This window comes from Clarias gariepinus, chromosome 5, assembly GCF_024256425.1.
Source record: "Clarias gariepinus isolate MV-2021 ecotype Netherlands chromosome 5, CGAR_prim_01v2, whole genome shotgun sequence".
NCBI classification, from domain to species: Eukaryota; Metazoa; Chordata; class Actinopteri; order Siluriformes; family Clariidae; genus Clarias; species Clarias gariepinus.
Window position 1 is genome coordinate 4,255,001 of NC_071104.1, and position 17,500 is coordinate 4,272,500.

General features: G+C 43.9%; 5 non-coding genes across 5 annotated transcripts; 1 reads left to right on the top strand and 4 right to left on the bottom strand.

The window, feature by feature from the left end:
- Positions 1 to 802: 802 nt before the first annotated feature.
- trnak-uuu (transfer RNA lysine (anticodon UUU)) lies at positions 803 to 875 on the bottom strand. Its single transcript has one exon. It is a non-coding gene; the product is annotated as a tRNA-Lys (tRNA).
- A 7,157-nt stretch (positions 876 to 8,032) lies between these two features.
- Positions 8,033 to 8,106, bottom strand: trnat-ugu (transfer RNA threonine (anticodon UGU)). Its single transcript has one exon. It is a non-coding gene; the product is annotated as a tRNA-Thr (tRNA).
- Positions 8,107 to 8,713: 607 nt separating this feature from the next.
- Positions 8,714 to 8,803, bottom strand: trnar-ucu (transfer RNA arginine (anticodon UCU)). Its single transcript is given in 2 exon segments — positions 8,714 to 8,749; positions 8,767 to 8,803. It is a non-coding gene; the product is annotated as a tRNA-Arg (tRNA).
- Positions 8,804 to 9,906: 1,103 nt separating this feature from the next.
- trnaw-cca (transfer RNA tryptophan (anticodon CCA)) lies at positions 9,907 to 9,978 on the top strand. Its single transcript has one exon. It is a non-coding gene; the product is annotated as a tRNA-Trp (tRNA).
- Positions 9,979 to 17,261: 7,283 nt separating this feature from the next.
- Positions 17,262 to 17,335, bottom strand: trnat-ugu (transfer RNA threonine (anticodon UGU)). The gene has a single exon. It is a non-coding gene; the product is annotated as a tRNA-Thr (tRNA).
- Between the last annotated feature and the right edge of the window lie 165 nt (positions 17,336 to 17,500).

Genomic DNA, 17,500 nt, shown 5'->3' on the forward strand with positions numbered 1-17,500 from the left:
GCTCCTAAAGTCACTCTGTTGAAGTTGTGACTTTAGTTTCCATATGTAGCGCTGCTTCGCCTCTTTCACCGTTTTCGCACAATATGTGACACAGCTTTGTACGGGTCCATGTCCCCCGACGCAAGTCCTGCGTTGTAGGCAGCGGTGTGAGATCTCAGAGCGTCGCTGATGGTTTTATCCACCCACGGCTTCTGGTTGGGAAACGTCCTAATAGTCTTTTTCTCCACGGTATCATCCGCTAGTTTCCCAATGAATCCCACAACCGTTTGCATAAACACACTGACGTCATCAGAGCTGTTTCTGAATATGTCCCAGTCTGCGTCATCAAGTGCATCCTGTAACGCGGCCACTGATTGGTCCGTCCAGCGCGCGACCTTCCTCTGAACCCACACTTCCTGTTTCAGTCTTTGTTTGTATTTTGGCCAGCGGCATGGTCAGATTTACCAAACGGTGGACGAGATTGTGCCCTGTAGCCATCCTTGACTGTAGCGTAGCAGTGGTTGAGTGTCCTTTCGCCCCTGGTGGGACAGGTGATATGCTGATGAAAGTTTGGCGTGACTGGACATCGTGACAGCAGCCGACCTCACTGGCGCCATCTTGTACTTGTGGGACTTCCATCCCTTGGTGACCTTCCTGAGCATAAGACAATCTCCTAAGAGTAAGTCTCCACCAGGAAATCCTTGGCAAGTAGTCTGCAATTTCCAATTTTCAGCCTTTGAGAATTTCTTAATCAAAGCTAACCCTCTTAATTGCTTTGAACAACTTGTGCCAAACACTCTGTTTTTCCTAATCACCAAGGTAACGCCTGAACAGGGACTTGAACCCTGGACCCTCAGATTAAAAGTCTGATGCTCTACCGACTGAGCTATCCAGGCTCTGGACGATGTGCCATCCCTCACAAAAAACAGTTTTACCCATCCTTTCCCAATGCTCGTCCATTGTTCAAGTTCAAGTTCAAGTAGGCTTTATTGTCACTTCAACCATATACAGTTAGTACACAGTGAAACGAAACAACGTTTGTGGTAGAAATTTAAATTTCATCCAATCTCTAGGATGACCATGCATGTTTGTGTCAACCACTTGATAAAAGATGACAGCGCTCAGGTAACAACTCACTGACCTAATTACTAAAAAAAACGTATACGTAAGAAATAAATATGAATATAAAGAAATACAAAAGTCTTTCGGTTTGCAAACTTTGATATGTCGAGTGTGTCCGGTAGTGAAAAAATTATGAAGTCTCAGACCAGGCGCTCAAAGCACTTCATCACTACTGAGGTGAGGGCTACAGGGCGATAATCAGGGGACAGGAACAATGATGGACTCTTTGAAGCATGTGGGGATCACCGACTGAAATAAAGAGTTAAAATGTTGAATATTTCAGTGAACACAGACGCTAGCTGGTCTGCGCAGGCATGCTAGCGGCGCTAATGGCTGCAGACAGGAAATCACTGCCAGCACCGGAAGCGCGTTCATCATCACCGAGCACGAAGTGAGGAGAGCCTTCAAGAGAGTGAACACCAGGAAAGCAGCAGGACCAGATGGCATCTCAGGCCGCATTCTCAGAGCCTGCGCAGACCAGCTAGCACCTGTGTTCACTGAGATATTCAACATCTCTTTATCTCAGTCGGTGATCCCCACATGCTTCAAAGAGCCCATATTGTTCCAGTCCCAAAGAAACCTCATCCTGCTTCCCTCAATGACTATCGCCCTGTAGCCCTCACCTCAGTAGTGATGAAGTGCTTTGAACGCCTGGTCAGAGACTTCATCATTTCTTCACTACCAGACACACTGGACCCACTACAGTTTGCATACCGTCCAAACCGTTCCACAGACGATGCAATCTCACATCTCCTCCACACATCTCTCACTCACCTGGACACTCGGAGGGGGAATTATGTGAAAATGCTCTTCATCGACTACAGCTCTGCATTTAATACCATAATTCCCTCCACACTCACCACCAAGCTGGAGCACCTGGGACTCAGCTCATCCATGTGTCAGTGGATCTCCAATTTTCTGACTGGCAGACCACAGGCAGTAAGGATGGGCGGCCATGTCTCAGCCTCCATCACTCTCAGTACTGGAGCCCCCCAGGGTTGTGTTCTGAGCCCCCTGCTGTACTCTCTGTACACCTCTGACTGCGTGGCCACTACCAACTCCACCACCGTCATCAAGTTTGCTGACGACACTGTCGTGGTGGGCCTGATCACCAACAACGATGAGACGGCCTACCTGGAGGAGGTTGGAAATCTGGAGAACTGGTGCCAGAGAAACAATCTCCTCCTGAACGTCAGCAAGACAAAGGAGCTGATAGTGGACTTCAGTACAAAACAGGAGAGGAACTACCAGACCCCCATCATCAACAAGAGCCCAGTGGAGAGAGTGGACAGCTTCAGATACCTCGGTGTTCACATCACGCAGGACCTGACATGGTCCTGTCACATCAACACCGTGGTAAAAAAGGCCCGGCAGCGTCTGTACCACCTCAGACGCTTGAGAGACTTTAGACTGCCCTCCAAGGTGCTCAGGAATTTCTACTCCTGCACCATAGAGAGCATCCTGACGGGAAACATCACGACCTGGTTCGGGAACAGCACCATGCAGGACAGACGAGCTCTACAGAGGGTGGTGCGATCAGCTGAGCGCATCATCCGCATCGAGCTCCTTGACCTGCACTCAATCTACACCAAGCGGTGCTGGACCAAGGCCAGGAAGGTCGTGAAGGACCTCAGCCATCCCAACAATGGACTGTTTACTCTGTTGCGGTCTGGGAAGCGATTCCGCTCCCTGAGGGCCAACACAGAGAGACTGAGGAGGAGCTTCTTCCCGCAGGCGATAAGGTCTCTCAACCACACCACTAGGCAAAACTAACACAATATTTTCACAGTTCTCAAAATCAATCAATCAATCTCTATACATCCATGGACACTATGGACAACTCCACGCACATCACATCTACACTACATGTTCACGTTTACATTCTGGACCATTACACAAAGTCACTTTAATAACCATTGCACAAAGTCACTTTTTCTATGCATACTTGCACAAAATTATAGTTCTATGTATACAATATATTTCTATTTTCAGGTTGTATTTTTTCTAGTTAAATTTTTATTTAAATTTTTTATCATATTTCTTATATTGATATTTATTACTTATAAGTTTTAATTCTCTTTTTAAGGTCACTGGCAGTCGTGTAAGCATTTCACTACATTTCGTACTGTGTATGACTGTGTATGTGACAAATAAAATTTGAATTTGAAGTAGTCTGCAATTTCCAATCTTTGAGAATTTCTTAATCCAAGCTAACCCTCTTAATTGCTTTGAACAACTTGGGCCAAACACTCTTTTTTTCCTAATCACCAAGGTAACGCCTGAACAGGGACTTGAACCCTGGACCCTTAGATTAAAAGTCTGATGCTCTACCGACTGAGCTATCCATGCTCTGGAAGGTGTGCCATCCCTCACAAAAAGCAGCTTTACCCATCCTTTCCCAATGCTCGTCCATTGTTTGACACATTTGAAGAAACCAAGCACTTGTGAACCCTTTCAAGTGGTGAGATTGGTCATGAGAATTTTAAACTTTCACACTGACTGATAACCTGTCCAGTATTTATGCTGAGATCAATCGAACCATTAAGATTTCTGTTTAACTGCCATGTTTTCAACATTTTCTTCCCTAAAAAAAAGGGATTCCGACCTTTACATGCAGTGAAAGTTGTTACCAGGATCACTCTTCTGAACAGCCCTGCTTCTAAAGTTTTATCTAGGATGAATGAATGTCTTATATGCCCATGGTATGTGAATTCCTTCAAAAAGATCAGCATTATCGACAAAGGTTGGCCTTCTGGACAAGGAGACCATGTGACTCAAGTTTCTGAGGGAGTGGGTACTCCACCTCTCCCAAGGGCCAGTGACACAAGAACAGTAGCAGAGCATGGGGAGGAATTGGGGGCTATTTGACCTGAACGCCCGACCGATTCAGTGGACCCAGTCGGAAGCCTGTGCCGTTGCCAAGAAAGTTTGGTTCTCCTGCAGCAGTTTCCCCCAGTCTTGTTGGAGCTGATGTCTCCAGTGCGCTGGCATCACCACTTGCTCCACTCCAGTCCTCACCGGTAAGCCAGCCTGTTTTTGATGTCAGCCGACATGTGGGTCTAGTGCCTATATTTAGAGAGAAGGAGGTTGATTCTTATTTCGCAGTGTTTGAAAAAATTGCAACCACGTTAAGATGGCCAAGAAGTTTGTGGACACTGTTACTGCAGTGTAAATTAACAGGAAAAGGACAAGAAGCATGCTCTGCTCTTTCTTTGGAACAGAGCCTTGATTATGATGTGGTTAAAGCTGCAGTCAAACCAAATAGCCAAACATTTGTTGAGTTTGCTCGTGAGAAATGCTCGCTCTTTGAAAAATGGTGTTCTGCAAGTAATGTAAGACGTTTTGAGCAGCTTAAAGAATTGATTCTACTAGAAGAGTTTAAGTCTTGTCTTCCAGAGCAGCTAGTTGTGTATTTAAATGAACAGAAGATTGATGTCTTTTCTAAGACTGTGTTTAATATGCCCATGTCTCATAGTAATTCTTCCTTGCGTCAATTGAAGTCACGAAACAGAACTGCTCAAGCTCGCTCTCCAGTTAGCCCTTCGCCTGAATCCCGTAACTGTTATTATTGCCACGAAAAAGGTCACTTAATTGCCTCCTGTCCGGTGTTAAAGCGTAAGGTGGCTCGTCAGCAGCCTGCTAGCAAAAAGGTAAATGCTGCAGGGCTGCTGGCTAAGTTTACTGGGGAATCGGTGTTTGAGCCTTTTATATTTTCTGGTTATGTATCTTTAGTTGCTGGTCAAACAAGAAACCCCATTAAAATATTGAGGGATACCGGTTCTGCTCAATCGTTTATTTTGGAAAATGCATTACCCTCTTCAGAAGCTTCTTATTTAGGGAGTGATGTGTTAATTCAAGGATTTGGTATGACTGTAATTCGGGCACCTTTGCATAACTTGTATCTAGAAACCAAAAGCTTTTCTGGTTTTGTTAAAGTTGCCGTTCGTACAGCATTGCCAGTTAGTGGTATTTCATTCATTCTGGGGAATGACATTGCTGGAAACCAAATTTTTCCGCTTCCAGAGGTTGTATCTGAGCCGATTACTGATTGTCCAGAGTTAGAAGTTTAGATTCCTTCAGTATTTCCTGCTTGTGTGTTAACGCGTGCTCAGCAAAAGAAATTGAGTGATGTAGTAGATTTGTCTGACTCTTTCTTATGCCAGGAGGAAACCATTGAGGAAAGCCTGCCTCAGCTTAACCCCAGTGTGAAATTTACTGATGTTCCAAAGGCTACTTCGAAACCAGATGCCAAACTTCGCATAACTCGTGCCAAGTTGGCGATAGCTCAGAAGGCCGACCCTTCGCTAACCCATTGTTTTGAGACTGCGGTGAAGAAAGGAGAGCTGGAGAAGCACCCAATTGCTTACTTCTTGGAAAATGGAGTTTTAATGCGAAAGTGGTCACCACTCTATTCTTTGAATGGTTCGAGTGATGTATATCAGGTTGTAGTCCCTCAAGAACTTCGCAACGAAGTTCTCATGTTGGCTCACGACCATCCTTGTTCTGGTCATGTGGGCGTACGGAAAACCTACTTGAGGGCGTTAAAATATTTTGTATGGCCTGGTATGAAAAGACATGTAGCTCAATATTGTAGATCGTGTCACACATGTCAACTTGTGGGTAAGCCCAATCAAACCATTCCTCGTTTTGTGGTTTTGAATAAAAGTTAGGTGAACTTAGAAGTTCACATTTGTGTGTGGGGGGGAATGTTACAACCCGCAACATTTTGGTCGCGCTGTGTGTGTTTAGGCTTCTGTGCTTTGTAGCGTGTGTATATTGTGCCCAGGTCGAGCTCCGTTCCTGATTCCACTCCTAGTTTTCCGACTGCCACTACAGCGTGTCCAGGTTCGGCTCCGCTCCCATTCCACTCCAGGTTTTCGACTGCCACTACACCAGCGGCTGGCTGACCTTCCACACGTGCACTTCCGCCCTGAGTGACGTCAGCATCGAGTGGACCAGTTATAAACCGGAGAGAGACCTGGGATTGAGGAGGCGTGTAGGCGAGGCGTTGATTGTTTTGGAGAGAGAGTTGTTATTTTGGTGTTTTTGATATTGGCTTGTGTACCCTGGGGTCCGTTCTTCGTACGTCGCTAACGCAGTTAGCTGGATTTGATTGTTGTGGATTTGTCCTGATCTTGGATTGTTTCGTTCTTCGAAGCGCTTCTAGCATTTGTTGTCATAGCAACATATCCGTAAGCTTGAACCTGCTCGGGAGCAGGTTTATTTCATGTAAACAGGATTTAGCCTGCGCTCCTGGCGGGTTATGATTGGTTGAAATGGCGAGGTCACATCTGATTGGTTAAAGAGCACGACTGACTCACGTGGAAAAAGAAAAGTATATGCACCCTGCCATGGACTCCCCCCCACTCACACACACACACACACACAATCGCTATCAAATATTATATATGAACATAAATTCATAGGTTTAGTATTATCAAATATGATATTACTATTATAATAAACCCTAGGCATGAGACAGGTTTTTTTTTTAACATTTATTTTTCAGGGGTTTGTCATAAAAATATGCTAATAAATATTTATATATGTTAAAAATTAATCTTTTATAATGATGAATTGGACGAAAACTAATTTTATTATAAAATAAACAATATAAAAGTATACATAATATTTTAATTTTTTCATATACGACATATTTATTTTCATATTGCTTATTTTATTTTATTGTCTCATGTAATTTGTAATTTGTAAACCATTAACCTATGAATTTATGTTCTAATATAATATTTGAAAGCGATTATGTAGGGGGGGCAATCCATGGCAGAGGGGCATTTCAGCGTATAACAGGTGTTACAAAAAAAAGTTGAGCCGCTCTTTTTCCATTTCGTCAACCAATCAAAGGGCTTGTGATCAGTGTTTCTACTGTCGATGCATATCGCCTTTTAAACCAACGCACGAGCGTGCAATAATCCTAGACAACTCAGTCCAGCTATACTAATCATCAACAACAGGTGAGCTCGAAGAACCAACTTAGCCAGATCGTAATTAGCACGATGATCTCATCTTAGATGTGTCCGTTCATCTCGGATGTGTCAAGCGACGTACGAAGAACGGACCCCTGGTTTTGACTTTATTGCAACCCTTTGACTTTGATTATTGCTTGTCCCTTTTGGTTTGTTTGCTTGGTTTTTGTTGTATATATTTTTTGTGAATACTTTCACTTTATGTTTGTGCACGCACCAGTAGTAGGGGTGTGGCTGCCATTTGTTTTGGGGAAAAGGGAATTTATCCACTGTTTTTGGTTTAGGGAGATAGGTAAGTTATCTGCATTTTTGTTTGTGTTTTGTTTAGGTAAACAAGCTTGTAAAATACAGATACCCGTTTTGTTTATTATTTTGGCCTGGGTCCACCCTGAAGCTGATCCTGGTGTTGTGTCAGTATTTTTGTTTGCTTTGTGTAAAGCAATACAAACCCTGTCTTTTTGCCAGCTAAAGTGCCTGTCTATTTCTTTCCGGTATATTACACCATTATATCCAACCTTGTTCACACAGTTTAAAATAGAACCCCGAACCTATCATTTGCTGTACGGCCCAACCCTAGACTGGGACGTAACAATATATATATATATATATATATATATATATATATATATACTAGCTTATTGACAGCCATTGTCCTCATTTAAATGTAACCAACATCAGCAAATGTTCCACGGCTACTCAGAAAATGATTCAGTTCTTGCAAATCAAAATGCCACTGTTCATTCACTTCTGTGGGATGAATAGAGTTACCTTGCTTGAGCTCCATGGACAGGTGTCTACCTGTGGAAAACACATGAAAACTGAGCCGAAATCCTGGCTGAAAGCAAGATACCCTGCCACAACCTGAGCCCACAAGCACTTAAGCCTTGAGCTCCTCGTGCAGTTGGACCCAGACCTTGTCTGGTGTACCAAGAGATGAAACTCACAACAGGCACTGCTGGGATTTGAACCCAGGATCTCCTGTTTACAAGACAGGTGCTTTCACCAGCTAAGCCACAGTGCCAATTGCCTGGGTGGCACCTTAGGCATGACCCAGCACTTTTAACCGAGACTCTCCTGGCTAAGACATAATCTGATCGCAATGCTAATATTTCCTCCATCCGCATGCAAACCTCGCTGAGCTGGTGAGACGAGTACTCAACCAGCGATGCCATGCAAATGCTTTGATGTTTGTTTGCCCATCCTAACTTTGATTTCGGCTTGATAAGATCCCAAAAAGGGTGAAAATCCTCAAGAAAATGTCAAGTTTTAGATCTGTAAATGGCACACAAGCCACAGCAAACAAAAGGTTATGGCTTAAAATCCACATGCCATGCACATCTAAAAGCAAGCAAGCGTTCATCAGATTGCTGCTGTGGACTTTGGCTCTTTGTCCCATAAGGATTGCGTGAATCAATGTCGTAACCTTTTGTTGAAGCTGGAGTTGAGCTGAGGGCTTGATTTGGGACAAATGGGCAGAAACATGTGGAAAACAATGATATTTCTTAAATTCAGCTGACAAGTCATTCAATCAAATATGGCACATAGAAAAATGCATCTTGAACAGGGATTCCTGACCAAAGATTTAATTTTAGACATGGTGTGTGGATGAAAAGAAGGTAACTAGTTAGTGACTCTGGCGGGACTCGAACCCGCAACCTTTGAATAGCTCCACAGCTGAGTCTAGAAGTCCAATGCGCTATCCATTGCGCCACAGAGCCAACCAGGGTGTTTTTTTTCAGGCTCTCCAAGATTCATGGATGCTCAAGTTCATTAGGCAGATGCTTTTTTTGTTGCTACTAATCAAATTCCACCAAATGCAAACAACTATGGCAGGTGCTGATCCCACAAGCTGTCAACAGCGTCGACAGAATGCCCTAATTTCACCATGGAATTTGCCACAGAACCCTGTCTGACTTGCAAAGTTATTCAACTCTGGCTGTAAGAAAGGCAAGAAAGGGATAGCTTTCGCACCAACAGATGATTGTTGCAGTTGTATGGATCTGCATCAATATCCTTGACTTCTCACAGCATAGCTTTGCTTGCTAGTGAAGAAGTTGGCACTTATCTTCATCAAGCGCTTGCTTCTTCGATATTTTGGACTATGTAGACATGGTTGTGTTGTTGAGGCAAAGCCCGGAGCAGGGTGCCAAAATAAAGGCTACAGGTTCTGAGCTGAACTTCCTTTTCACGGATGCTGAAAAATTCTTTTGAGATGTCCCAGCACGTTTGATTGCTGAAGTCAAGAAATCAGCTTCTATTTGACGATTGGGTATGAAAAGTTGTCATTGATCATGACTTATAGGTTCATTTCATCTTTCTGTCTGTATTTTGCAGCATTGCCCATAGATGGTTGGAGAGGTTGCTCTCTAAACTGCTTTCCTGTTTTGCTAAGGTAAAACGTGAACGTGGTTTCAGTCTGAAGCCTAAAGATCCTGAACTTAAGCCAACCAGTACACTTGTGTGTATTGGAAAGATCCAATAAGGTTTTCCAGTACAGATTTGAATAAAAAAAGGCCTCACTTGGTGTTTAACAAAACATGCATGAAATCTGGTCATTTTGTTTGATTCTATGGTTCATTTTACATGCTGCACAGTAAGTGGCAAAGAAAAAGTCTTGTTTTGAGGAGGAGGTCAAGTCATGGCTGTGAATTGTCTTGAGTTCCCCAAATCTGAGCATCCCCATCTTGAAGCTTGGACAACTTGGAGATTTAGGTACAAGTTGTCACACTCACACTGCCATTTGATCACGAAAAACGCTCTTGATATTCATGGAGGGGGGAAATCAGACAGGTTAGCCAATAAGCTTCTGCTGGCAATGTAGGACCTCGTGGCGCAACGGTAGCGCGTCTGACTCCAGATCAGAAGGTTGCGTGTTCAAATCACGTCGAGGTCATGAGCTGCTCCCTCTGTGTGTGGCGGCGTGTGTTGCTGGCGTTTTTAAACAGGTTCGTGGTAGAAATTTAAATTTCATCCAATCTCTAGGATGACCATGCATGTTTGTGTCAACCTCTTGATAAAAGATGACAGTGCTCAGGTAACAACTCACTGACCTAATTACTAAAAAAAAATTATACGTAAGAAATAAATATGAATAAAAAGAAATACAAAAGTCTTTCGGTTTGCAAACTTTAGTATGTCGAGTGTGTCCGGTAGTGAAGAAATTATGAAGTCTCAGACCAGGCGCCCAAAGCACTTCATCACTACTGAGGTGAGGGCTACAGGGCGATAATCAGGGGACAAGAACAATGATGGACTCTTTGAAGCATGTGGGGATCACCGACTGAGATAAAGAGTTAAAATGTTGAATATTTCAGTGAACACAGACGCTAGCTGGTCTGCGCAGGCATGCTAGCGGCGCTAATGGCTGCAGACAGGAAGTCACTGCCAGCACCGGAAGCACGTTCATCATCACCGAGCACGAAGTGAGGAGAGCCTTCAAGAGAGTGAACACCAGGAAAGCAGCAGGACCAGATGGCATCTGTGAGGGCTACTGACTGAGATAAAGCCCTCACAGATGCCATCTCAGGCTACTGACTGAGATGGCATCTGTGAGGGCTACTGACTGAGATAAAGAGATGTTGAATATTTCAGTGAACACAGATGCTAGCTGGTCTGCGCAGGCTCTGAGAATATGAGCTGAGATGCCGTCTGGTCCTGCTGCTTTCCTGGTGTTTACTCTCTTGAAGGCTCTCCTCAAGTTCAAGTTCAAGTAGGCTTTATTGTCACTTCAACCATATACAGTTAGTACACAGTAAAACGAAACAACATTCGTGGTAGAAATTTAAATTTCATCCAATCTCTAGGATGACCATGCATGTTTGTGTCAACCTCTTGATAAAAGATGACAGCGCTCAGGTAACAACTCACTGACCTAATTACTAAAAAAAACGTATACGTAAGAAATAAATATGAATATAAAGAAATACAAAAGTCTTTCGGTTTGCAAACTTTGATATGTCGAGTGTGTCCGGTAGTGAAAAAATTATGAAGTCTCAGACCAGGCGCTCAAAGCACTTCATCACTACTGAGGTGAGGGCTACTGACTGAGATAAAGAGATGTTGAATATTTCAGTGAACACAGATGCTAGCTGGTCTGCGCAGGCTCTGAGAATATGAGCTGAGATGCCGTCTGGTCCTGCTGCTTTCCTGGTGTTTACTCTCTTGAAGGCTCTCCACAAGTTCAAGTTCAAGTAGGCTTTATTGTCACTTCAACCATATACAGTTAGTACACAGTAAAACGAAACAACATTCGTGGTAGAAATTTAAATTTCATCCAATCTCTAGGATGACCATGCATGTTTGTGTCAACCTCTTGATAAAAGATGACAGCGCTCAGGTAACAACTCACTGACCTAATTACTAAAAAAAACGTATACGTAAGAAATAAATATGAATATAAAGAAATACAAAAGTCTTTCGGTTTGCAAACTTTGATATGTCGAGTGTGTCCGGTAGTGAAAAAATTATGAAGTCTCAGACCAGGCGCCCAAAGCACTTCATCACTACTGAGGTGAGGGCTACAGGGCGATAATCAGGGGACAGGAACAATGATGGACTCTTTGAAGCATGTGGGGATCACCGACTGAGATAAAGAGTTAAAATGTTGAATATTTCAGTGAACACAGACGCTAGCTGGTCTGCGCAGGCATGCTAGCGGCGCTAATGGCTGCAGACAGGAAGTCACTGCCAGCACCGGAAGCACGTTCATCATCACCGAGCACGAAGTGAGGAGAGCCTTCAAGAGAGTGAACACCAGGAAAGCAGCAGGACCAGATGGCATCTCAGGCCGCATTCTCAGAGCCTGCGCAGACCAGCTAGCACCTGTGTTCACTGAGATATTCAACATCTCTTTATCTCAGTCGGTGATCCCCACATGCTTCAAAGAGTCCATTATTGTTCCAGTCCCAAAGAAACCTCATCCTGCTTCCCTCAATGACTATCGCCCTGTAGCCCTCACCTCAGTAGTGATGAAGTGCTTTGAACGCCTGGTCAGAGACTTCATCATTTCTTCACTACCAGACACACTGGACCCACTACAGTTTGCATACCGTCCAAACCGTTCCACAGACGATGCAATCTCACATCTCCTCCACACATCTCTCACTCACCTGGACACTCGGAGGGGGAATTATGTGAAAATGCTCTTCATCGACTACAGCTCTGCATTTAATACCATAATTCCCTCCACACTCACCACCAAGCTGGAGCACCTGGGACTCAGCTCATCCATGTGTCAGTGGATCTCCAATTTTCTGACTGGCAGACCACAGGCAGTAAGGATGGGCGGCCATGTCTCAGCCTCCATCACTCTCAGTACTGGAGCCCCCCAGGGTTGTGTTCTGAGCCCCCTGCTGTACTCTCTGTACACCTCTGACTGCGTGGCCACTACCAACTCCACCACCGTCATCAAGTTTGCTGACGACACTGTCGTGGTGGGCCTGATCACCAACAACGATGAGACGGCCTACCTGGAGGAGGTTGAAAATCTGGAAAACTGGTGCCAGAGAAACAATCTCCTCCTGAACGTCAGTAAGACAAAGGAGCTGATAGTGGACTTCAGTACAAAACAGGAGAGGAACTACCAGACCCCCATCATCAACAAGAGCCCAGTGGAGAGAGTGGACAGCTTCAGATACCTCGGTGTTCACATCACGCAGGACCTGACATGGTCCTGTCACATCAACACCGTGGTAAAAAAGGCCCGGCAGCGTCTGTACCACCTCAGACGCTTGAGAGACTTTAGACTGCCCTCCAAGGTGCTCAGGAATTTCTACTCCTGCACCATAGAGAGCATCCTGACAGGAAACATCACGACCTGGTTCAGGAACAGCACCATGCAGGACAGACGAGCTCTACAGAGGGTGGTGCGATCAGCTGAGCGCATCATCCGCATCGAGCTCCCTGACCTGCACTCAATCTACACCAAGCGGTGCTGGACCAAGGCCAGGAAGGTCGTGAAGGACCTCAGCCATCCCAACAATGGACTGTTTACTCTGTTGCGGTCTGGGAAGCGATTTCGCTCCCTGAGGGCCAACACAGAGAGACTGAGGAGGAGCTTCTTCCCGCAGGCGATAAGGTCTCTCAACCACACCACTAGGCAAAACTAACACAATATTTTCACAGTTCTCAAAATCAATCAATCAATCTCTATACATCCATGGACACTATGGACAACTCCACGCACATCACATCTACACTACATGTTCACGTTTACATTCTGGACCATTACACAAAGTCACTTTAATAACCATTGCACAAAGTCACTTTTTCTATGCATACTTGCACAAAATTATAGTTCTATGTATACAATATATTTCTATTTTCAGGTTGTATTTTTTCTAGTTAAATTTTTATTTAAATTTTTTATCATATTTCTTATATTGATATTTATTACTTATAAGTTTTAATTCTCTTTTTAAGGTCACTGGCAGTCGTGTAAGCATTTCACTACATTTCGTACTGTGTATGACTGTGTATGTGACAAATAAAATTTGAATTTGAAGTAGTCTGCAATTTCCAATTTTCAGCCTTTGAGAATTTCTTAATCCAAACTAACCCTCTTAATTGCTTTGAACAACTTGTGCCAAACACTCTTTTTTTCCTAATCACCAAGGTAACGCCTGAACAGGGACTTGAACCCTGTACCCTTAGATTAAAAGTCTGATGCTCTGATGACCCATCCTTTCCCAATGCTTGTCCATTGTTTGACACATTTGAAGAAACCAAGCACTTGTGAACCCTTTCAAGTGGTGAGGTTGGTCATGAGAATTTTAAACTTTCACACTGACTGATAACCTGTCCAGTATTTATGCTGAGATCAATCGAACCATTAAGATTTCTGTTTAACTGCCATGTTTTCAACATTTTCTTCCCTAAAAAAAAGGGATTCTGACCTTCACATGCAGTGAAAGTTGTTACCAGGATCACTCTTCTGAACAGCCCTGCTTCTAAAGTTTTATCTTGGATGAATGAATGTCTTATATGCCCATGGTATGTGAATTCCTTCAAAAAGATCAGCATTATCGACAAAGGTTGGCCTTCTGGACAAGGAGACCACGTGACTCAAGTTTCTGAGGGAGTGGGTACTCCACCTCTCCCAAGGGCCAGTGACACAAGAACAGTAGCAGAGCATGGGGAGGAATTGGGGGCTATTTGACCTGAACGCCCGACCGATTCAGTGGACCCAGTCGAAAGCCTGTGCCGTTGCCAAGAAAGTTTGGTTCTCCTGCAGCAGTTTCCCCCAGTCCCGTTGGAGCTGATGTCTCCAGTGCGCTGGCATCACCACTTGCTCCACTCCAGTCCTCACCGGTAAGCCAGCCTGTTTTTAATGTCAGCTGACATGTGGGTCTAGTGCCTATATTTAGAGAGAAGGAGGTTGATTCTTATTTCGCAGTGTTTGAAAAAATTGCAACCACGTTAAGATGGCCAAGAAGTTTGTGGACACTGTTACTGCAGTGTAAATTAACAGGAAAAGGACAAGAAGCATGCTCTGCTCTTTCTTTGGAACAGAGCCTTGATTATGATGTGGTTAAAGCTGCAGTCAAACCAAATAGCCAAACATTTGTTGAGTTTGCTCGTGAGAAATGCTTGCTCTTTGAAAAATGGTGTTCTGCAAGTAATGTAAGACGTTTTGAGCAGCTTAAAGAATTGATTCTACTAGAAGAGTTTAAGTCTTGTCTTCCAGAGCAGCTAGTTGTGTATTTAAATGAACAGAAGATTGATGTCTTTTCTAAGACTGTGTTTAATATGCCCATGTCTCATAGTAATTCTTCCTTGCGTCAATTGAAGTCACGAAACAGAACTGCTCAAGCTCGCTCTCCAGTTAGCCCTTCGCCTGAATCCCGTAACTGTTATTATTGCCACGAAAAAGGTCACTTAATTGCCTCCTGTCCGGTGTTAAAGCGTAAGGTGGCTCGTCAGCAGCCTGCTAGCAAAAAGGTAAATGCTGCAGGGCTGCTGGCTAAGTTTACTGGGGAATCGGTGTTTGAGTCTTTTATATTTTCTGGTTATGTATCTTTAGTTGCTGGTCAAACAAGAAACCCCATTAAAATATTGAGGGATACCGGTTCTGCTCAATCGTTTATTTTGGAAAATGCATTACCCTCTTCAGAAGCTTCTTATTTAGGGAGTGATGTGTTAATTCAAGGCATAGGTATGACTGTAATTCGGGCACCTTTGCATAACTTGTATCTAGAAACCAAAAGCTTTTCTGGTTTTGTTAAAGTTGCCGTTCGTACAGCATTGCCAGTTAGTGGTATTTCATTCATTCTGGGGAATGACATTGCTGGAAACCAAATTTTTCCGCTTCCAGAGGTTGTATCTGAGACGATTACTGATTGTCCAGAGTTAGAAGTTTAGATTCCTTCAGTATTTCCTGCTTGTGTGTTAACGCGTGCTCAGCAAAAGAAATTGAGTGATGTAGTAGATTTGTCTGACTCTTTCTTATGCCAGGAGGAAACCATTGAGGAAAGCCTGCCTCAGCTTAACCCCAGTGTGAAATTTACTGATGTTCCAAAGGCTACTTCGAAACCAGATGCCAAACTTCGCATAACTCGTGCCAAGTTGGCGATAGCTCAGAAGGCCGACCCTTCGCTAACCCATTGTTTTGAGACTGCGGTGAAGAAAGGAGAGCTGGAGAAGCACCCAATTGCTTACTTCTTGGAAAATGGAGTTTTAATGCGAAAGTGGTCACCACCCTATTCTTTGAATGGTTCGAGTGATGTATATCAGGTTGTAGTCCCTCAAGAACTTCGCAACGAAGTTCTCATGTTGGCTCACGACCATCCTTGTTCTGGTCATGTGGGCGTACGGAAAACCTACTTGAGGGCGTTAAAATATTTTGTATGGCCTGGTATGAAAAGACATGTAGCTCAATATTGTAGATCGTCAACTTGTGGGTAAGCCCAATCAAACCATTCCTCGTTTTGTGGTTTTGAATAAAAGTTAGGTGAACTTAGAAGTTCACATTTGTGTGTGGGGGGAAATGTTACAACCCGCAACATTTTGGTCGCGCTGTGTGTGTTTAGGCTTCTGTGCTTTGTAGCGTGTGTATATTGTGCCCAGGTCGAGCTCCGCTCCTGATTCCACTCCAAGTTTTCCGACTGCCACTACAGCGTGTCCAGGTTCGGCTCCGCTCCCATTCCACTCCAGGTTTTCGACTGACACTACACCAGCGGCTGGCTGACCTTCCACACGTGCACTTCCGCCCTGCGTGACGTCAGCAACGAGTGGACCAGTTATAAACCGGAGAGAGACCCGGGATTGAGGAGGCGTGTAGGCGAGGCGTTGATTGTTTTGGAGAGAGAGTTGTTATTTTGGTGTTTTTGATATTGGCTTGTGTACCCTGGTTTTGACTTTATTGCAACCCTTTGACTTTGATTATTGCTTGTCCCTTTTGGTTTGTTTGCTTGGTTTTTGTTGTATATATTTTTTGTGAATACTTTCACTTTATGTTTGTGCACGCACCAGTAGTAGGGGTGTGGCTGCCATTTGTTTTGGGGAAAAGGGAATTTATCCACTGTTTTTGGTTTAGGGAGATAGGTAAGTTATCTGTATTTTTGTTTGTGTTTTGTTTAGGTAAACAAGCTTGTAAAATACAGATACCTGTTTTGTTTATTATTTTGGCCTGGGTCCACCCTGAAGCTGATCCTGGTGATGTGTCAGTATTTTTGTTTGCTTTGTGTAAAGCAATACAAACCCTGTCTTTTTGCCAGCTAAAGTGCCTGTCTATTTCTTTCCGGTATATTACACCATTATATCCAACCTTGTTCACACAGTTTAAAATAGAACCCCGAACCTATCATTTGCTGTACGGCCCAACCCTAGACTGGGACGTAACAATATATATATATATATATACTAGCTTATTGACAGCCATTGTCCTCATTTAAATGTAACCAACATCAGGCAAATGTTCCACGGCTACTCAGAAAATGATTCAATTCTTGCAAATCAAAATGCCAGTGTTCATTCACTTCTGTGGGATGAATAGAGCTACCTTGCTTGAGCTCCATGGACAGGTATCTACCTGTGGAAAACACATGAAAACTGAGCAGAAATCTTGGCTGAAAGCAAGATACCCTGCCACAACCTGAGCCCACAAGCACTTAAGCCTTGAGCTCCTCGTGCAGTTGGACCCAGACCTTGTCTGGTGTACCAAGAGATGAAACTCACAACAGGCACTGCTGGGATTTGAACCCAGGATCTCCTGTTTACAAGACAGGTGCTTTCACCAGCTAAGCCACAGTGCCAATTGCCTGGGTGGCACCTTAGGCATGACCCAGCACTTTTAACCGAGACTCTCCTGGCTAAGACATAATCTGATCGCAATGCTAATATTTCCTCCATCCGCATGCAAACCTCGCTGAGCTGGTGAGACGAGTACTCAACCAGCGATGCCATGCAAATGCTTTCAT